Source organism: Coturnix japonica, chromosome 3, assembly GCF_054131305.1.
Source record: "Coturnix japonica strain WE chromosome 3, WE-NBRP24, whole genome shotgun sequence".
In the NCBI taxonomy this organism is placed as follows: domain Eukaryota; kingdom Metazoa; phylum Chordata; class Aves; order Galliformes; family Phasianidae; genus Coturnix; species Coturnix japonica.
The window spans coordinates 16,471,554-16,493,748 of record NC_140665.1 but is presented as its reverse complement, the minus strand read 5'-3'; the positions used below and the strand labels follow the sequence as shown (position 1 = coordinate 16,493,748).

General features: G+C 46.3%; 1 long non-coding RNA gene across 5 annotated transcripts; it reads right to left on the bottom strand.

Annotated features, from left to right (window-relative positions):
• Window positions 1–580: 580 nt before the first annotated feature.
• LOC116653173 (uncharacterized) lies at window positions 581–22,079 on the bottom strand. Of its 5 annotated transcripts, none has more exons than XR_004306626.2 (6): window positions 21,941–22,079; window positions 19,780–19,845; window positions 18,128–18,220; window positions 8,569–8,634; window positions 7,774–7,854; window positions 581–981 (listed from the first exon to the last, which is right to left on the bottom strand). It is a non-coding gene; the product is annotated as an uncharacterized LOC116653173 (long non-coding RNA). The 5 variants fall into 5 exon arrangements; XR_014944503.1 differs by lacking the exon at window positions 21,941–22,079 and adding an exon at window positions 20,575–21,904; XR_014944505.1 differs by lacking the exon at window positions 7,774–7,854.
• Between the last annotated feature and the right edge of the window lie 116 nt (window positions 22,080–22,195).

Here is a 22,195-nt window from a genome sequence, read left to right as displayed (position 1 = left end):
GGTCAGGGGGAGTCTGCTGTGTTCAGCTGGCCCTCCAGCACTCACCTACAATTCCAGTTTCTTCTCAGATGTCAATCTGTCATTGGCCCAATGAATACCTGATCCCACAAAGCCACTCCAAGAGAAAAGACTGAGGAAGCAGAGGAGGCGTGCATCGGTTATGTAGAGGGATGGTGACACCTTTTGTGAGGGAAAGGCTTGTTGTTCTCCTTAGGCAGGTAATCATCCACACACAATGGAGGATGTTCAACACTGAGGGTGACCATTTCACCCCCAGACAGGCCACAGTGTTGATCAACATTGTTGTCCTCTTCCTTGGATATGGATACTATACTCAGTCAAAGATATATAACTGCAGGAAGGAGAGCTGGTCTTTGGCCAGCAGTGTCAGAACATGTTTCTGTTTTGCCAGAATTTCTCTTTGCCCTTCCTAACAGATGTACCACTATTTGTTCTGCAAAGTAGTGGCTGCCAGAGTCCCTCTTTGATGCAAAGGATGATGCTTTACAGTAGGTTAATAAAGGGGACCTGGTTCATGAAATAAAACTCCTTTTGTTTCTGACAGGTACAACTAATCGTCTGTCTCACAAGCTTCTTCTTTTAATAAACAAAATAGAAATCCTCAAATAATCAGATGACCCAAGGATTTAGGTAATATACCAAGCAGTGTCAGACTCCTGACATAATACTGGAAAAGTCTGTGATGCAGCATGCTATCACTATTACCATAATCAGAAACATAGCTTCAGTGTCTTCTTGTGTCAGACCACACAGTTGGTTCAACATCATTTGTGCAATATCTGATGTATTTTCATCCATGTTTCAGTTCCAATCAGGATTGGTAAGCTTTTTAAGTCAGCAGGCTTTCTTGTCATTGCTGTTAACAACTCCTCTCTTCAGTAGCTAACGGAGAGCTCTGGGATACGGTGACATGTCTTTCAAAGTACAATTAGACGAGGACATTTGGAAAAGCAGCCAATCCTGTAATCAAAAATAACAGTTTCTCAACAAAACTGAACTCTGAACGACCCTCAATAGAGAGTAATTACTGTGATAGAGGCAGGAACAATAAGAAAAGCATGATAGAATGCTGAACATCTGGTTTAAATTTCTCATAACCAGAGGATCAGCAAAAAAAGTGCAGGTCAAGCCTATGCTGGGGCCAGGCATTTGGATCCCACTCAGTGGACCCTGAGCAGCAATGGGGGGGGTGCTGACATGGTTCCCCCTCTCCTCCTGTGCTTAGTAACCCACACGAGGGGATGGAAGGGAGATGTTTTGTAAAAGGAGAGCTTTTAGAAACTGAAATCCTCTTGTGCAAGATGGTCAGCAATTTATGAGACAGGGCTGAGAGTGATTCAGTGCCAAACACAAAGCCACTGCTGTTGAAGAGTCTTGTGCTCATGGAGATGAGTCCATCCACACCTCTGGCACACCAACTAATATTCAGTGATGCTGGGAAAAGCAAAGAGCTTCTCCCTTCCTCAGAGACCACAGCCACCTCTGTCCACACCCTGCCCTTGCATTCTTTTTTTTCAGGTACTAATGGAGGGAATTTTCCACACAAGGAAAATCATGGACCTTTATTCTCTCTCGGCTTCCAAAGGTCATCTCTGAAATCTAGGCAGCTGACCTGAAGCCCCAAAGGAGCCAGAACCATGGGCACATCTTTCCTGCTTCTACACTCCTTCATGTACTGCCAAGTTCTCACCACAGACAGCCAAGGGTGGCTTTTCTGTATAGACCACAAGGCTGAGTAGACTTCAGCTGGTAAATACCATGTGCCAGGACAGGCTTCAAAAACATCTGAATATCTTTCAGTCCTCATAGTACAACTGGCTCAGAAAAGACTGAAGCTGCCATTTTCTACCAGCTGAGAGTCATTCCTCCAAGGCACAACCATGCATTCTTTGCACAATAGCCAGGAAAGATCTAACTATTGTCTACTTCTAATAAGCCAAGCATTTTGTGCCAGATAAGTCTTTCAGGCAATTCAGTGGGAATAGACTCGCTAGAAAACGTAGGCCTAGGTGTTCAATTCAATCAAAAGCACAGCCCTACATTTCTCATGAATAGCAAGGAAAAATAAAACCACCAAAACAATAAACCAGCAAGCTAATTCAAACTAAAAAGAAAGGAGCAAGTCCATGTAGCACAAAGCCCTGTTCATTCACTGGCAGCCACTTTGAAGAATTAAATGCTAAACAGCAAGCAGGACCGATCTCAGTAAGGTCAACAATTGGCTCTGTCCTATGCTTAATCACCCTTCAGAGAGTGAGTCCTAGGAGATGGAGGCAAGGTAGGGGAGCTGCCCACTTCTCTGCTGCTCACATCATTTGAGGGTAACAGCACTGCATGATTTGAATCCCTTTCCCATATGCCAATGCAGAAGATAATCTGCCTCTAAGAAATGGGTATTTGCTCACAAACATCTGCTTTAGTAATTACTGATGTTAATCTGTCCACAAGGAAGTGCATCATTGTTTTACAGCCAAGCAGTAAATAAAGTGATTGCCAACAGAAAAGCTGCATTTAAAGTAACTCCAAGCAATCATTATTGTCACATCGTGCTAAAGAGACAGTGAAGCCACACTTGTGGTAGTGAATGCTAACTAAAGTGCAGTCCTGGTGTGTTAGGGATGCTAGCAAAATACATTAAAAAACCCACGCCAGCATTCTTCTTCATTCTGAGAAACATAAATGCTGGCACAGCTATCCAAAATTATCAGGGATTTTGTGCAGCCAAACGTCTTTGGCCACTGCATTCATTTATATCTGCTGAAAATAATTCAGCCATTCTCTATTCTTCTCTATTTGTTCACCTGAGCCTGCAGGAGAAATAGCATTCCTGCTTTAGATTTCTAATAAGTAGTTCACAGTGGATAATCTTTCCTTCCCTAGGAATCATTTGGTTCAGAGCTTACCAAGAAAATGAGTTCTCCCCAATCCAACCAAAAGTATAAAGAACACGTTTGAGTTAAGCCTCTGAAGAGAACCAGTGACTTCACAAAGCTAGAAATAAGCCTAAAATTAAGTATGTTTGCATGCTGCACTGAAGCTGGCCCTCCAGCACCTTGCTGGGGTACATTGTGCTGCCCACTCTCATCTCTTCCAGCAGCAGACTTTCATGTTGAAGTGATATAGTTGGATGTTTCAATACAAGTTTGCTTAGTGGAGAAGCCAGATGATAAAAAAAAAGAGTATTTATTCATGTTGGCTAAAGTCTGCACACAACAAAGGAACAACACGCAGCAAAGAAGCCTGCAAAGACCACAGCTTGTGCTCTAGGGCTTCACAGGTCCCAGGGATGCAACAGAGGAAAATTTCCTCTGCATCAGCGTGGTGGCTGTGCAGAGCTCTGCCAGGCTCCCCAGGAGAGGAGAGCCAAAACATCTCCGTCCTCTGTACAAATTGAACCACACCTATCCTTCCTTGAAAACACTCATAGCATCACTGCTGCTATGCCCAAGGGCTTTAGGACATACAACAAACGTGGGGATTCAACAGGCATGACATCACTTCTTAAATACGCATAGGTGCATTTCTGATGAAGGTCCTTTGTGGGGAGCAAGACTACAACGCCCTATTGCTTGCACAAAACCACAATTAGAGGGCAATCCCGAACCTAACTTTTGTGTAGGTTGGCACAAGCTCCTTCACCATGTTCCTTTCCAGCAGAGCCAACCAGCTGGGAGCCATAGACCAGGCAGTGTTCAGGGCTTCTTTTTCTTTTTTTGGAGGTTTAGATGCTGCACTAGGTTTAAACCAGTTACAATTTCTGTTCACTCAGCATTTCAGAGCAGTAAATTGTGCTTAGGTTAGGCTTCCTTATTGGTATAGTGAAGCAAAACTGGTCATTGAAAGAAACATCTGAGAGCAGAGAACAGGCTGTTCTCAAGGGGCTGGCTTGCCAGCATAATGCCTGGCTGCTACTCATTAGAAAGGACTTAAGCTCCCTTCTACATTGTGCTTGTTGGATCTGAAACATTGGGAAGGGGGAGGGATGCATAGAATGTTTTAACAATAGCAAGAGAGAAATTTCTAGGAAGTCAAGGCAGCTTGCCAACTGAACAAGACAGTCACCCACACCACACAGAGACACTTGGCCACAGAGATTTTCCCTAGAGAGGGAAGTGAGACTGCTAACAACCCCAAAACTCACCCCATCAATCAGCTGTACGTACGCTGCTCTACACACATGCATTCAGCAATCCCTCAGGTTTCAGTAAGCCCAGGCACATAAGCAAAGACTCACATTCAGGGTAAGGCTTTTACTCATGAAAGATGCTGGTTATCTGTGAGTTAGGCTGCTTCGCATGAGATGGCCACTGGTTCACTCAGTCATCCAAGAAGGAGAGAGAAAGCCACATCACTGCATGTCAGCAGCCTATGACACAGCCACAAGATGCCAACAGCACGATTTGAAGAGGAACTCTACAAGGGAATGGGGAATAACACGGGACTGTTCTCAGCACCTCGGATGTCTACAATGGTCTGTGAAGCTGCTCACAAACCAAACCACGTGCAACTTCTGCTCAGCAATATGCATAACACGTGCTACTAAAGAAGGGTCCTAACACATTGGCTGGTTAGCTTAGAAGGATTTGTTTGATTGGGAAAAAATAAACTGCTTGAACATATCCCTTCTCAGTTTGCAAGCTGAATACTGATTAGGTTTTAATGAACACGACAGCAGGGCAGGGAGAAGGAAGCTTTAATTTCATTGCAAGTCACTGAGGGGGTTGAGTGCCCAGAAAACTCATCCTATCCCTGTAGAGGAAGATGATCCTGTACTGCTTATGGGCAGTAGAAGCTGCAGGGCTGTGTTCTGTAGGAAAAGCTGCTTTGATCAGGTCTTACTTAAAATCAGAACAGCTCAGCCACAACTAGCAGAGCCCAGTTCCAGCCTGGTTAGACACTTCGGCCTTCTCACAAACCTCAGTGCACAGACTTGACACAGTCACAGTTGTTTGCTCAGCAAATGCCTGCCACTGAAATAATTAAGCTCAGAATTAAGGGGCTTTGCAATAGCTTTGTGAGGAAACATGCAGAGACCCACCACAGGTCTCCCGCATCATCTGTGGCACACTGCTGGTTTTTTGGCTATTAAGTCTTTCACAAGCATTCAATACTAAATTAGGTAACATTTTCTTCATTCTTTACCACTCCAAAAATGCATTTCTTAATGGCACACATCAATGGGTAATGCTGCTACAGGTCACATTCCCAAGTTTGCTTAAATAATATGGAAATAAATACAGGGCCTTTTTCTTTTTTAAAGACTATATTTAAGCATGGAAGATTTTGTCAATTGCTCTCAGCTTTAGCAGTTTCTAACTTGCACGTAGAGTTATTCATTGGGCACAGAGTTTAAGATCTTGGCTGCACTTCCCAAAATAATCACCAGTATTGCAGTTGCTTGGAAGTAATCTAGCCACTTCTGTTCCAGAGCCACTATCTGCATTTATCTAATGAGAATTTCATGTAGCCCAGCCCTGCGCTGGTTTCTATAGGGCTGGAAAGCCAACTTTCACAGCTCTAATCTCTGCGAGCCACTCAGGACGGAAACCAGAGCATGCAAATGGTACCAAAGTTTTTCCTGTCACTTAGCAACAAGATAGCAAGGCTCAGATGCTGAAAAGAGAGTGATTGTGCTTCCCAGCGTTAAGTGATTACTTCTGAAATACCTCAAGCTTTAAAGGCAACACAATCTAAATGCTTTGATTTATCTGTTTTTTTAAAAGTTATTTTCCTTAAAACATATCAGTCATAAATCGTGGTTAAATTCTTAAGTTTTCCTCGGCAAAACCGGCAGCCAGAAACAAATGCAGTATAACAACTGACAGGATCTGCAAATATTCATATCACTTCAGAGGCTGAAGCTTAAACAAAATGTACAAATTAGTGTGAAATCTCTTGAAGTAATCAAAATCCCCACGAACTAACAAACCGAACTGCCACGCAGATGTTTGAACAGCTACTTCCTGGTCAGACAAGTAGCCTCGTATGGGAACACCAACACTGTGACTCCAACCCTTCCTCTTTTCAAATGCCAGGGAACTCCACTAGCAGGAGGGACAGAATAAAAAGAAGCGAGGCAGCAAGATGAGGAATTAGTTAACTTCAATGATACTTGATATCTTCTTTCCAGATACCCTGAATCATTTTGTGTCAGGTCAAACTATTACATTAGTCCATTCTGGCCACTAAACTTCAGGACTCCAACCAAACAGACCTACAGCTACTATAAAATCACCCTATAACGAGTCCTTATTTACCATGGCTGCACTTCTCTACAAAAATAGAGAGTGGCTGAGTATGCCTCGAGGCAGTCATTACAAGCCTGCCACAGCCACTTCAGCATCAAGCAGTGCTCCACACCCAGGAGTCCCTCTGTGCTGAGCACAGTCTGTACACAGCAAGAAGCCTGCAGGCACTACATTCCAGCGCTCCACCTTTGGGTATGAAAACCCAGGCAGCCAAATAACATCAGTCTGCCATGTGGGGCGATGCTTTCTCTAATGCCAACAGCAGAAACGGGACTTAACTCCTTAGAGCACTTCATAACTTCCAAATATGAGGATATGTCCCCTCACACGCTGTTGGCTCCATGGAGAAAAAAAATCACTTCTCCTTGAAAAGTAGTCATTGAAACTACTCCCAAAGCCAACTCCCTGATTTCCTTCTAATTCCAGAACAAAATGTTGCTTTGCTTTGATAAGGGGAAAAAAAAAAGCTGAGTAGGTAATGAGTGCATTAAAGCTCTGCCTTCCTGCTGCTTGCCATTGCCTCTCTCTCCCTAGCTCTAGCTATTCATGTAACACAGCAATTTGAAGCTCTCTGAGTGCTAGAAGTTGCTTCTTCTCTGCAGTACAGCATTTGAAGACAGGTGATGATTTCAGTATCTAGAAGCCACAAACCAACTGGAGTTCACTGGGCTGAAGTCAGCTGGCACTGAGTGAGGAGGACCTGTCCTGTGTGATCCTTCTGAACATTTATTGAAGATTAGAACTTCTCTCAACAAGAAAATCACGAATTCAGGGAACCATCAACATTCTTATGTATTGAAATTCTAGTGCAACTCATTGCTTGCAAAACCAGCACAAGCAAGGTTGGTACTCGAGAACACAGAAAGGAACTGAACGCTGCAAATGATTTTTGAACCACAACCCAGACTCAGGAGAGAGAGATCAGAAATAAGCCCCAATACCACTCATTTAATTCCATTATTATTTCCATTAGTATTTCTTTCTTTCTGCCCTCAGCATATTTCCCTTCTTTCATAGGGAGAAAGTCCCTCCAGTAAGCCATTGCTAATGAAGGAAAAGGGCATATTACTTCTAATTCTGATTGATTAGCATTAACAACTCATAGCATGCCATACACTAATCCACCTTCACACATAATTAATGTCCACTTTAATATGGTCAGGAATGCAGGCTCTCCTCTTCCACCCTAAAAGATTTGGACCATAAAAGGGTCCAACATTTCAAGGTCACCTTGAAGTCTGTTTCAGAAATTATTATTTACCCTTTTGCTTACAGGAGAAGGAAAGTGAGCAGTTCCAACTTTAAGCAAGACTAAGACATCCTCTCCCCAGTGGCAGATGAAGACACTTGTTATGGTTCCAGAATCAGTTTCCAGACTTACAAGAGAAACTAAAACAGCCTCCTCTTTTCTGTTATGAAGACTAGTCTGCTGTAGGAGGGAAAAGGCAGGCTGCAAACCTCTTAACATTAGACAGAAAAGACAGAGACAACATCTACACAGCACCTCAGCTGCTGGAACCCCAGGGCCTCCAAAATCTGAATAACTGCCCCGTTCACCAGCCACACCAATTGTCTTGATGGGAATCTGAAGAAGGAAAAATGAAATGGAAGAATTTATTGTAGAATCTATAAAGCACTGAGAGACACGCACCTTGCAACAACCCCCAGCTAGGCAGAGAGAAGGAAGAAGTGAGCGCAGAAAGAAATGAATCTATGAGAAACTACTTTCAGAACACATGACAGCTCATAGATAAGGGCTCTGATGACCAAACTGCCACACACAGAGGAAACTGAGGAGAAGCTGAGACAGCCTGTGGAAAAAAAATAACAAAAACTGGGATATTTCAGTTGTTCTGCTACTGAAGGTACATCTCGCTCCATCAACCTCTCCAAGTCCCACCAGCCCCACTCTAGCTGTGCTATCTATTGAGTCCTTGCCTAGGAATTTTAAGCAGCAGTTCAGAAATGAGTGTTTTACTGAGTGAGTTGCAAGTTGCTCTGGAGACCAGAAGTTCCACAGTACCTTCATAGTTTGGCCATGCCACCTCTAGCTCTCTATGTCTCTTACTGCCTTCTTAAGTTTTTCTAATCACTATTTGCCACCCAGCAGTTACCTCTGTAACGTGCATGCACAGCACTTACTAAAGGCTGGCAAACACAGATAAGTGAGTCCACACTATGAGGCATGACTTGAGGTGTGGCTCAAAGGAATGCCTCTCTCCACTCCTTTCCTCACAGCCATTCCACTCTTACTTGTTTGTGAGGCAGATGCTGGCAGGGCTGGGATAGCTCAGCCTACCTTAGGGACTTCCATGGCCTCACTTGCTGGCAGTATGTAGCATTTGTTTCCATCTCCACCAAATGCCTGTGGAAAAAAATAATAAAAACTGGGATATATATAAGACAATATAATGCTAATGAATTTATCACAGGATAATACAGGTTTTCAAAGAGATTTCTAGAGGTCATCAAGTCCAGCTCCTTGACCAAAGAAGATCCAGTCCAATCAGGTTCCTCAGCGTCTTGTTCAACGGCTGGTAAACCTAGAAAGCAATTATCTCTGTTGGCTTAAAATGGGAGTAAAGCTACCCCTGCCCAAACCTGCTGGCAGTTTGTCCTATATGTTGTTTAATGTTGGCCCTTGACTCACGTATTTATACTACCCAGTGCATACAGGGCCTTTTGAGGTTAAACTGAGAAGGACCTAAACAGAAAAGATTGATTGCTAACCATCTATATGGCCTCAAGGTCCTGGACAGCCACAGGTCTACAGCTCTGAAGACAAGGACTCTGATAAATAATTTCTACCAAGCGGCTGAAGACATTTGTTTCTATCTCATACATGATTTTTGGAGCTCCAAATCTTAAACTGAGGATATCCAACCTTATCAAAGTAATAAAAGACATATGGAAAAGGAAAATTATGCCAAAAGTAGTACATTTGTCTCATCTTTAAAAGTTTAAGGTCCAGGTCTAAAATCATCATTTTGCCCATGGATGTCTTGTGTATGCAGTTAAAGACATGCAACATCAGCACCATCTTTCAGGTGGCCAGACAACAGTGTTTATGTATAGATAGACACAAATAAATGCTTCTTTTATAAATGCTTCTCACTGAATAGGAACCCAAGTATGGTATTTATCATGACATGGAAAGGTCTGAGAGCTTAGCTTTGGAAAAGCTGAAAAGAATCATTACTGACCTATTTCTAAACTTCAAGTAGAAGATGCTTTCTTTTTCTCTCCAGCATGGCAGCCCAGCAGTTGGCCGTGTTGCCCTCTACCTTACCCTGTGTTTGTCTGAGCCAGGCAATCTCAACTGAGAGCTGCAGGAAGGTAGTGGCAGAAGTGGCAGAAAGTCTGGTGACATCACATCCCCCCAGGATCCTAAAGCATGGCTGCCTGCAGATGCTAGAAGCGATCAGCAAGGGTTGTTGTAGAGTTCAGTACTGGCTGGAAGCGCCACCTACCACCCCTGGTCCTGGGAGAGAAACTATATTTGTTCCAAAGTAGACATTCCTAGAGCAGGACAGCAGACTCTGGACAGGAGCCAGTGGTTGCATTGACTCCAAAGAAACTATTTCATACACAGCTGGGATATGTGGAGATACACAAACTTCACATAATCTTCCCTTTCTTTTTTTCCTGCACTCATAGCAATCATATATACCTCAGGATTTTCTTTAGATGGGCTGTTGGCCTTGGACAGCACTACATGCTGGTTCCTCACCTTCCCAGAGCCAAGACCTCCCAAGTGTATGCTCCCACCACAAGTTTTCTGAGTAGGTCGTACTCACTCCACTATTGATTCTTAGGACTCCAACAAGCTCTGCAGACCTTTTCTTTCTGCAGAAGGGGGATACAGATCACCACATGAATTTAGGAGTCAGTCAGGATGGTCAGAAACTTGATCTCTTTTGCAGGATGCTGGGCAGGACAAAGCCCTGGGACACAACAGAGCTTCTGTTCTTATCACTAGCTGCTAGAGTGGCTGGGGCTCGAAACATCCATGCTGGAAGGACTACACTCTGATTAGGTGCTTCAGATAGGGCTGTGCCCAATACAGTCAGCTCCCAGGCACAACATCATAAGCCTGCAACAAATGTGTTTAGACCTTCATCTTCCACATTTCAGAAAGCACCACTGTCTGGGCTAAGCTGGCACCTCAGTTTGAATCAGCCTTTTAGCTTCAGGAACGGTGTGCAAAAAAACCCAGACTACAGACTGCAACACAGGTAACAACGTAAAATCATCATTCCCATGTCGTACAAGTAGGGGATAGAAGAGAGAAGGATCTCCTTGCCTTTCATCCTTCAACTTCTTTCACACCATCCAACAGTTTCATTGGCAGTACGGCCCCCTACAGGCCCTCAGGTCTGCTTGGAGAACACAAATTCCATCCCCCCAAAATTCATACATTATGCATGTCTTTCACCAAAAATTCAGCTATATCCTCAGAAAAACAGAACTAGACAACAACAACTTCTCCAGTCACGAGATGATGAACTCAAATGTGACTTTGGGTAACTGTGCTGAGCCACTCGGAAACTATGTGCGCTCAGCTGATGCAAGGCAGATCTCCAGGTGCACCATTGCCTACCCAAAGTGGAATTTTCCAGCACCAGATGTAAAAAAGAAGCTGGGAAACAACAGATCAGATGAAGAAGCTAAAATGAGGAAAGGGAGAAAACACCAAAGCCAAGGTCTACGTCAAAACCTAACCAAACTGAAGTACTCAGGCAGAAACATTAAAACCAAGGGGGAAAGAAGAGTGAACCAAAAGAGATTCAGAATGAAATTCTTAACCCAGAAGGTGAATGAAGCGCAACAGGAGGCAACGTGAGATGGAAGTGATGCTAAAATGCAGTTGAAAAAGAGGTATTCTAACTAAATATTTCACAGAAATGATGACTTCTGATGAAAATCAGTAAGGCCTGACTAAAGAGAAGCTAAACTGATTCTGAAACCATGTGCCCTCATTCCAGCAGTGAGAACCAAAAAGTGAGATATTGATACATCTCCAAATGACGGACTAAACCAGTCTAAGGTTGTTTATTTGCTGTCTAGATTTTAAAGCTGTGAACCAAGTTTTCCGTTGTGTTTGGGTTCGATTTCGACATCCTATCTGGAACACTCCGCTCATGTTTTCATGTTTTTCTAAGCAACCAGGAGGATTAGAAATTTACTTCTTTTTTTTTTTAATCAGAAAATGGAGATTCTTACATAATACCTTCCTTCCAGCAGCGGGGAATCCAAGAAAAGATATATAAAACATCTCAAGACTGCTGACACAACCATAACGCTTAGTAACAATACACCATAAAAAATGCTGTCCATTTCCCTTCCACACATAACTCTTATTTTTATAATTCATTCTCTCTGCCAAAGAGTTTACTGCAGTGTTTACCGAAGCAGTGTACTGAAATGAACTATTTGCAGCTTCTTTAAAGAACTTCCATCAAAGCATGTCTTGGATGGTTCAACAAGGAAATATCAGCGATACTACACCTGTCACGGACAGACAAACAACATCTGTGCTTGGATGCAAACAAGACATTGTTTTATGGAGCAGCAGCGCTCCCAAGACCATCACAAATCCACAAGGTGCCTCCAAGTGCCAGATTTTATGCTCACATCTCAAAGTCGGCTCAAGCAAGTGGAAAATCACAAGTAGACATGGAGTCCCTTAATGATTTCATCAATTGCTTAGAAGAGTCCTGGGCTGTGTTTGTTCTGGCAAGTACATGAAATATCTAAGCCTCAGGAAAATGCAACTGTGTGTGCAACTGTGTTGAAGCCTGTAAATAAATGATGAAGCAAGTTCTCCCCCTCTAGAAGAGCCCTGGCTCTTTTCTTTGCATGTGAATATTCACACCTGATTGCATGGCGGCATATGCTGATCTTGTGATAGGTATGACCCCAAATGCACTCTAATCTTTGAAACATTTCCCCAGACCCTCACCAGCTGCAGATGCTCCACTCTTTGGAACTACCTTTTGGAGTAGAATTGCTTCCAGGCTGCCTGTCTCCCCAGGGCTTTGGTGCTCTGATGCAGTTACATTGCAGCTTTGTTGCAGCAGTAGGATTCCTCCAAGCTAAGACTCTGTTCTGGTGATCTCTGAAGGGATGTGTTCTTTAGGGATAGGTTTCTAGGGAAAATCTGAATAACAACAATGCTTCACAAAAATGCAACCTATTTTGGCTTAATGTGGAACTTGTTTAGCTAACAACTGCTGCAGCATTAAAAACAATTCTCATCTATGCTAATGATCTTTTATGCTGCTCTGGACCCTTCATGAGGCACCAGCATAATTCAAACCCCATGTAAAATCCCAGCATACTGGTGAGAATCGGGTGCTGCACCCAGAGCAAGGAGGTCAGTGGGACAAAGAGCACCTTGCCTTAGCAATTCTGCCCAGCCCTGCATTCCCAAGAACGTACCCATTCCAGGGTCTCCCATAAACTGCTGGAGCTGCTGTCCTCTCTCATTGCAAACACAGATGTACATGACCAAGCAGTACTTAGGACTGTTACTGGGATAGCTTAGGGCCATCTGCTTTACATGCTGCTCCTCCCCAGAGCAGCTGGAACTGAGCAGAGAGGTGATAATGTTGCCAAATGGGCCTGTCTCCCCAGGTTGGGATTATGTTTCTGGACTGTTAGCTCCAGAAGGAACGCACACTGGGATCGTAAGTACCAAAGCTTTTTCCTTGGATTCCTGGGGTAAGCTGTTCTAGTAAGCAATGGGATTTTGAGGGACCTCCCCCTCCACTTCCCCAGCACTACGTTACCACTTCCAGCAGACACTGTGCACAGCCATTGCAAATTAATCATGAGCCCAAAAGAGGGGACTTGCCTGGCAGGTCACTGGGGGCCTTTTCTCTCCTCCACCCTCTTCCTGGACCACAGAAGCTTTTGCTGCAGATGTCCCCTGCCCTGACAGAGAACACAGAAGTTACACCCTTCTTGATGGATGCTGCCCTTTAAGAACCTCCAAGAAAGAGCATTCAGTTCTTTCTCAGATAATCTAGTGCACTTGTTTTCTACCTGTGGAAACATCTTTATAATCCCACACATCTCTTTTTGTATACATCTTGCTTTCAGCTAGCATGAACACAAACAACACACTACTTCTTCTCAGCTGACCTCAGATATGTTTTGAGATTGCTATAAACGCCTGAGTCCTCCCTTCCTTAAACTAAGCAACCTTCCATCTCCCTGTATATTTCCCTTGAAGATCATGCTTTTTGATTTAACAAAAGCCTTTCTCTTCAACTGCTGTCCCTGTTTTCCCCTTGTGGCTGCAGGCCATTGCAGCCCACCTCCCAAGACCAGATGTGGGACTCCGAGCAAGAAGCAAGATGAGCAGTGGAAAACAACCCTAGGTCTCCACCAGACTCTTTTGAGAGCATCAATAGCTACAAAAACTCCCACCAGACTGAGCTGTGGCACCAGGAAGCAGGGAGCTTGATGGTTCCACATCATCTTCTCCAGGAAAGAACAGGGATTTTGAACAGAATCCCATCTTGGCCACAGCTACAACCAAATGCACAGTTAACACCCAGTGGTCTGAGGCTTTAGTGGTAAAGGCTTTTTCTAAGTGCGGAATGAAGGCAAGACATCACATCACCCCTCGGGGAAAGGAACACAGTCATTTCCCAGTGTTTACAGTCATTGACAGTGTTTACACTGTAACATTCAGGTTGCTCAGACAGGAAAAGCTTTCAGTTATCAGTTTCACATATAAGCTGTTCACTGAAATAAACCAGTTAACATTTTTTCCTCCAGGTGTGAAAGACTTCTCAGCAAAGCAGAAATGGTGGTGGTAGGGGGCGATGTACATGTGAAAGAGCCAGATATAAGCGGGGATGGGAGCAAAGGGCTGGCAGGGAGGAGAGCAGGTCATAAAGGGCAGAAATAGATTTTACTGGTGATTTAACCTAGTAATCAAACAGGAAGTGTTATCACGTGTGATTACAAAGTCTAATTAGTATCAATCAAAAACTCCTTCATGTGATAACACTGTTTATAGAAGCCCTTACTATGAGTGCAGGTTTGTGGTGGAGGCTGTATTCCCATGTTGATCAACATTTCCTCACCCCTGGACTGGTGTGAAGGATGGGAGCTCTCTGGTGGCAACATGTGAACTTGCAAAGATGGATGCCCCACTGCTTTTCCTTACCCATGTGGAAAGGCATGTGAGCACAGCAGAAAAACAGTCCTGTGCTGCCCTCTCCTAAAGGAACTCCAACCAAAGCATGTCTCCGCAGAGAACAGCTTAACTAAACACAGAACAATATGCTTTTATCTGCAGGGCTGCCTATTTCAGAGCCTGACACAACTCCTAGCTTATAGCCTGCTCCTCACCATGCTTTCTCCACACATTAGCAGTGCGAGAAAGCAGGGAGGCTGATGGAATGTCTCATGGGAAGGCAAGGGCAAAGTGAAAAGGAAGGGGGTGAAATCAATCTGCTCTCTAACCTGTCAGCTGAGGGCAAAAATGCTCCAGTCATCTCCATCCAGGTATTACAGGACCCACAAGACCCAGTCAACAAACAAGACAATCTGTATGAGAAATAGCTTAAACTGTCATTACTTCGTGGCTCTCCAAAGGACCTGGCAAAGAACGACAGCAGTTACATAAGGCCCAGCATGCAGATGAACAGTACCCACCTCCTGGCCCAGGATCAGCTGCCCCTCTGCAAGGTGTCATGAATGCTCAGAGTCTTCCAAAGTTCAAATAGTGATTAATCTAACCCAGTATGGATGAGATCCCTGAAAAGTTATTCAAACAGAGGGACTATGTCAAAGTCAGGATGTTTCTACTCTGCACATTTGGAAGCTGAAGACTGCTGAGCAGATCTGCTGCTGGCTCATTGCATTCATCCATCCTTCTCTAGGGACACTAGGTCGGATGGACCTCTGATGAGACCTCAAGCAGCTCTGATGGAAGCAGAGCTACCACATCCCTAACCCTAGCAGAACTTGTCCTTGGAGAATTCCCTCTGCAGCCCCATAATGCTTCTTCCCACTCTAAGAAACTGTGTCAGAATCCACCTAGAGCTCGCCAAGTCTGCTAGCTTAAGCCTCTCTGGAAGAGGTGATCCCAGCAGCTGGAGAAACAAGCACATTATGCATGCAGGAAAAGCCACGGGGGAGTTAAGGCCACAGAAAAGAAGCCCAGCTGCAAAAACTTACCTCACTTATCTGGCTAAGAAAGTCAGCACTGCTCTCCTACAGATGTGAAGAGAAAATACATTCATGCCACAAGATGGTGCCCTGCCTTCACGGCTGGCCTGCACCTTCTGCTCTGTTCCACCTGTGCTTGGTGGGCGCTGTCCTGCAAACTGCAGTGGGAGATGAACCCCAGCTGCACTTTGCCTGCCCAGCAGGCGGTCTGAGGTGGTCTGGGACCCTCTGTACCTCAAACAGGCTAAGCTGGATTTGAATCCAGGGATGAGAGCTGGAGAACCCAGCTAGAGGCACAGCTAAGCTCAGCAGCACCAGTCTGAGCTCCATGAAAGTGCCGTGTGTTGGAAGAAAGACTTCGGAGATGGGGGAGCACGGTCCAAGGATTGGGTTTTGGTTATATTCAGTCCTTAACGAATCCTAGGGACGGATGGCATGGGAGCCTGCCAGAGGGAGAAGCTGCTCCAGCAGGCCAAAGAGCCCACACAGCACCGACAGGCTGCCTGTGCTTCCTGGCCTTCTCTGGCACTGCAGCTGTGACCACGCATCTGCAGCTTCCACGTATGGCAGCCGTGACCACCTGCCTGAGCACTGAGCTGCCTCTCTGGCAATGCTCATGGCTGGCTGATGAAGGCTGGAAATGTGGCATCACTCAGCTGGCCACCTCATCAGACCAGTGGCCCTCCTCCAGCCAACACGGCAAACACAGGCCTCCACTGTGAAATCAGAATAGACCTAAGAGTGGGCTGGGAAAGGTCTGTGAGTGGAACCACTCACAGACCCTGTCTGCCAATGGAGGCTGTCCCACAGCCAGCCACAGCAGGATGACACAGCTCACCACGGCCCAACCAGCAGCACAGCTGGCTGGCAGAATTGCTACCAAGCCAGTCGCGACCCCATTCTTGACCTACACAGAGACCACATCCTGCAGGCCAACCATGCCCACAACACAGAGAAAGAGAGCTCGGGGATGGTCAGAGCTCCCTATCCACCCAAGGACTGCCATTACATGAGGAAGGACAGCTGGATCCTCTTCTTCCCCAGAGTCTGTGCCCACAGTGTCCTCCCACTCCTCACAATAGGAATACTGTCTGTACGCATCCAAGGTCGGTTCATCAGGAAGGTAACACCCTTTTTTACATTACCCAATGTATCAGAAGCCAGATGGAATAAGCAAGCACAACTTGTGGGCTTCACAGGCACTGGCAGTGCTGCACAGCCTGCAGTCAGGGCTGGGCTTTGGAAATGAGTGACTGCCTCTGTGTACCTGCCTCCAGTAACCATCTGGATGCAGTAGGCATCCAGAGCAGCACCCTCTGCCTCATCACAAACCTTTCCAAAAACCACATGCAGTGTTATCACATTATCTTTGAAGGGAGCTTCATTAACCCCCTACAAACCTCCCCCAAGACCTTCCCAGCTCTCAGGCTGCTGTTGATGAACACCCTTCCTGCTGACTAATATGGTCTTGTTGCTTCCTTTTTCATTACCCCATGCTCTTCTTATCTTACAGTAGGATAGTAAGCAGATTAGGGCACGGATTTGCCAGTCGATGACTGTGCAGCACCTCACACGACTGGTGATACGTGTGGTAGGGCTAATTCTCATGCCACCCCATCATACCCTCAGAAACCCTCCTGATAATGAACTTTTAACCATCCCCAAGCCCCCCCCCCCCCCCCCCCCCCCCATTCCCAGACAGGTTCCACAAGCGGCCTCAGCCCCAAGGAACACAAACAAGTCTGAAGTTCCCAAGTCAGAAGAAACACCACCAAGAGGTTTTGTCATTATTCTGATGCAGCCAAGTACAAAGCCTGTCACGAAGACAACCCACTGCAACAACTTTCTTCCTGGGTTGCAGTGTGAGAGTAGTGGGAGTTAATTAAGTCAGGAAAAAAATATATATATATTAATGACATTGCTGAGAGATGTCAGCGGCAACCACCTCCACACTGGAACAAAGCCCATATAAGCCACAAGTGCTTATTCTCTAAGAAACTCTTGCAGCCGTGCTGCTTTCAACAGTATTACCACCTTACACACTCAGAAAAATGGCCTAAAGGTTAGGGTGTTACCTCATAAATGGCAACGAAGGCTGCATCAGCCTCACTGTGGATTTCCTGCCTGGGGCTGGGAGCCCTGCCCCTCTATAAAATCGGTGACAAACACAGCTCTGTGTCACAGCAAAAGCTCAGGAGCACAACCACACTCAGCACAGCAAATCATTCCGATAGTACAGCCAGAGATTCTGCTCAAACCTTTACCCACTGCCTAAGAACAGTTCAAGGCCTCAGTGTGCTTAACATGCATCTCAGACAGAGGGGAATTTAACGTGCAGTTCATGCCTGCACGGGAAGCCAACACATCATTTTAAGTTTTGCTTGTTGCCTACTTTGATTATTTAAATGAGACAGGAGTGGTGGTTAGTCTTTAAAGTGATTCGGGGGCAGGAATTGTTTCATTCTCATCATACAGGGGTGCTCTGTCGGCAACAACAGAAAAAGAAGAAATAAAGAGGCCAGGTAGGAGAGGAGCTTGGTGACATTCTTGCATTTTTAAATTAACACGGGGCTGTTGTATTCCCAAACTGCCTTCTCATTTTATTCCCTCCTTTGTCCTGCTGGTGGTCAGAATGCCACCGGGTGGTAACGAAGGAGCTCAACACCTACCCCAGCACTCGATCTGGTTCTGATGAGGTTGATAAAACTGGCCAGGATTCACAGCAGCAAGCAGGGTCAGATTCTGCTCCAAACGCTCACAGCCTGCAGTGGAAATTAACCAATTAAGTTGGACTGCAACACGCAGCAATTCTGGAACTTGAGAGCAAATTAAAAATTAATGCAAGTTCTGGCATTTATCTGTAGCAACTCGTGACAGCCTTTTAATTACTGTAAAAATAAGCAACATGCAGCTCTGATCTCCACTATATCTCCAATTGACTTAGAGGAACACCAGCACTTCACAGATGGGAAACTAAAAGGCAAGACAGCTTGCTAGCCTCACCCAAGAGGCCAGGGCAGGGACTTGGGCTGGACTCCAGGCTCCTGCACACTGCTGGCTGTGCATCATCAGCTCCTCAGCAAGGGAACGGAGCATAGCAGCGCTTCTGGAAAACACCTTTAGGAGCACCTCCTCCCCTAACATTTCCCCATACGTTTTGATTCCAACACATCTACTAAGCTCAGTGTTTCAGCAATGCACTGCAGCGGGTTTCTCCCTGCTTTGTTTCTGCCAGTGAAAGAGCTCTGACTGTAAGGTTTACAGAGACTTTCTGTTCCTGTCTAAAATTATCTTTGCTGAGCCTCGCAATGCCAAGAGCACAGAGCCAATATTCCATAAACCCTATGAAAAAAACGGACTACTGAATTTCAGGCAGACAGAGTGAATTTGGTCATAGCAGCATCCATGAGTGGAACTCACAGCCCCTACCTCGTACAAACGGGACCACCCTGTTTCTTTGCTGCCTGAGAGCACACAAAGGCAGGGCCTGACCCTGCCTGCCAGGAGGGCTGTCCAACCCAAGAGGAGTCTCCATGATCCCCGCGATGGAAGAGTGGCGAACTGGGGGAGCAGGGTAAAAAGGTATGAAAAGGCAGCAGGTGGGGACAGACAGATGGGGAAGCAGGGGGCTAAGAGCGAGACAACAGTCATTAGCATAAGCAGCAGCAGCCTCAGCTCACCAGCTGCTTTGCCAATTGTATGCCTCCCTGATTTCCAACAGCAAAGAAGCAAATTGCCTAAGAGTAGCTTTAACTGCCTCACTGAACTGAAAGTACTGGGGGGAAAAGAAATGATTTCTGTGGTACAAAAAGAAAAAGGCTTGCAGGGCTGCCATGTAGAGGTTTGCCTAAGTAAGGCATGGAACAGGCGGCTCAAAACAGCCACCAAATACTTGAGAGCGAAAGGCTAAAAAAGGAAGGTTTCAGAGGAGGAAATGAGTCAGTAGCTTGGAGACAGGAGGGGGAGTACACATAGCTGAGGCATACAAAGCAAGCAAGTAGTCACCATCTCAGATGCTAGCAAGACAGTGAGGTGGAGACAGTATTGATCATGTTAGACTCCTGTAGATGCACAGGCGACCATTTACATTGATCATGCTAGGGTTGGAAGCAGTCCTTCACTCAACAGAAAGTGGATGGCTACAGCTCATGCAGGTGTTTTAGACTGGAGCCAAAGAAGGCAGTTACCAGCAGCAATAGCATTGCTGAAACTTCTCAGCCTTTCTTGTGGGGAGAAAGGTGGATTTTTTGGAAGGAGGTTTCAGGTAAATTGCAAATACAGTTTGCCATAAGAGAGGAAGGGGTATCTCAAGGGTATTCACCTTTTGAGGTGGCTTGTCTGAACATCCAGCTTCAGCTTTCAGCCTGGCTTATTCATAGCAGTAACGCTGGGGAAAAAAGGACAAGGCTTCATCAGTACCTGAAAGACACAAGTTTGTTTTTACAGAAACCTCAATTTCTAAAGTGCATTTGTAAGCAATCTGCAGTGTTCATTTCTTTCCTCTTCATAACTTCACATTGCACTTACATCCTGGGGCCAAAGGGGAAAGTCTCAGCTCACGGAAGCCTTGCTCACTCATACGCCATCACAGCAGCTGGCTATAAGAGGCATTAGCAGAGCAGCAAGCCACAGGGGGTTGGTGTCAGTGTGGCAATAAGCCAATACAGGGCACAACTTCCTCATTATTCTCTCAGGTCCCTGTTCCATCAAAAGACAGGGCTGATGATCAGAGGAAGTAAAAAAGAAGCACCAAAATTCCCTCTCACCCACACCAAAACAGGGAGCTCCTCCTTGGTTCAGGCAGCCAGAAGACAGTTTTAGTTCAAAGCCTGTGAGGAACGGGCTGCTCAGGACTGGAAAAACAAACTCCCTGTCCCCTACAGGAAAAGCAGCACAGGATTTCCACAGAGCAGGGGTTCCCAAACCATAACAAACTCAAATCGCACCGCTACTCATCAACAGCGAATGCCACACAGCTACCAGTACAGAGCCAGAGCTCAGTGCCCGTGTTGGTACTGCAGGTAGAGCCCACAGAGCTAAGGTCCCACCACAAGCCAGGCAGCTGCCAGTGCCCCTTGGCTTCTTCAGAGCACCACAGCCAAACGTTGTGCCTCACCAGGCTATGCTGGCCTGTCTTTTGGTATAGTGTCTTCGGTGAAGTCTTTCAGAAAGCCATCATGGTTCTCAGTAATGTGTCCTTCCCAGAGCAAGCATGTCTTTCACATCAGACAGAAACAAGTGAGTCCTTGCTAAGGCTCCTCCTTGTTGAGTTTCTTTTAACTCGTTAACATACCTTCTCGACTCACTGCAGTGTGCCCAGAAACCCAAGTCCTAGTGAAACAGGCTGAGCCAACAGCCCAGTTTCAATTCATTTTCCCTTATAAGTATACAACACAAAACAGCCCCAGTTCTCATGGCCTTACATCATCCCTTCACCTCCTCTCCAGGACACTTTATTTCTACACCTTTCTCTCTCATAGTGAAACCAAATCATTACGAGCAAACTCAGAACAGTGACAGACAAATCACCCACAGCAATTCAAACCGAAAAGCACAGCTGCCCATGTTACATGCTGCAGTCCTGTGCAGAGGCTCCAGCGGCCCAACAACATGGAGGTGTTCAAGAAAGGCACAGATGTGGCACAGAGGGACATGAGTTAGTGGGTGTGATGGTTTGATGGCTGGACATGAAGGTATTTTTCAATCATAATGATTCTGATTCTATCATGTGGTTGAAAGCAGCAAGGTAAATGCCTTATATCTTTATTACGGGCTCTTTATGCTGTCTGTAAGCTCGGTTAAGCCGTGCTGCCTCATGGCTCAGCCCTGACACACGCCATGAAGCCTCGCTTTGTTTGCTGCTGCCACAGACACACACATCGCTGTGCTGCTGGGCGCTGCCCATCACTGCACGGCCATGGCAGCTCAGAGCACCACAATCAGCATCTTGCGACAAAACACGCCCATCTCTACTACTTTTTAACACAGAATGCGCTCTGTGAGCAGCTCAGCGTGCTTACAAGCACCCCAACAAGGCAGCGCCATGTCTGCAATGGCAGCGTATCTCCGCACAGCGCCCTTTGTCTGACAGAAAGAGCCGGCCGCCCCAGCCCGCGCCCCCAGCCCGCCGCAACTCTCGCGGGATTTCCGCCGCCCTCCGCGAGAACGGCAGCGGCAGCCAATGAGCAGCGGCCGACTGAGATCGCACCAAAGTAGGTATTAAAAAACGCTCAAAGAGAGAAAAAAAAGCCCCGTGCTTCCTCCTCCTCCTCCGCCCGTCACCGCCCATTTCAGCACATCACACCCATTCCAGCCCATTCCGTCCCCTCCCCTCGGCCTCATTCCCCCACATTCTCACACCCGCTCCCCGTGTTCTCCACACACCCGTCCCCTCCTCCCGACCACCCGCACCCTTTTACCCCCTTTTACCCCCCCCCCATTTTAGCGCTCCCCCTCACTCAGGCCGCCCCCCACGCTCACACCTTGGGGCAGGTAATCCCGCCCCCCTCGCACACCGCCCGCCGCCATTGGCCGGCCGGCACGGGGCGCCCGTCAATCACCGCGCGGCGCGCCCTGTGATTGGACGGCACACGGGCAGGCGAGCCAAGGGAGCTCTCCCCCCTTTGCGGGCGGTGTGTGGGTGGCGTTTGCTGTTTCGCGCATGCGCGCTGTGGGTGTGCGGAGCGGGGCGTTGCCGCTCCGTGTCCCCCCATAACAACCGCTTCCTCCGCCGGACA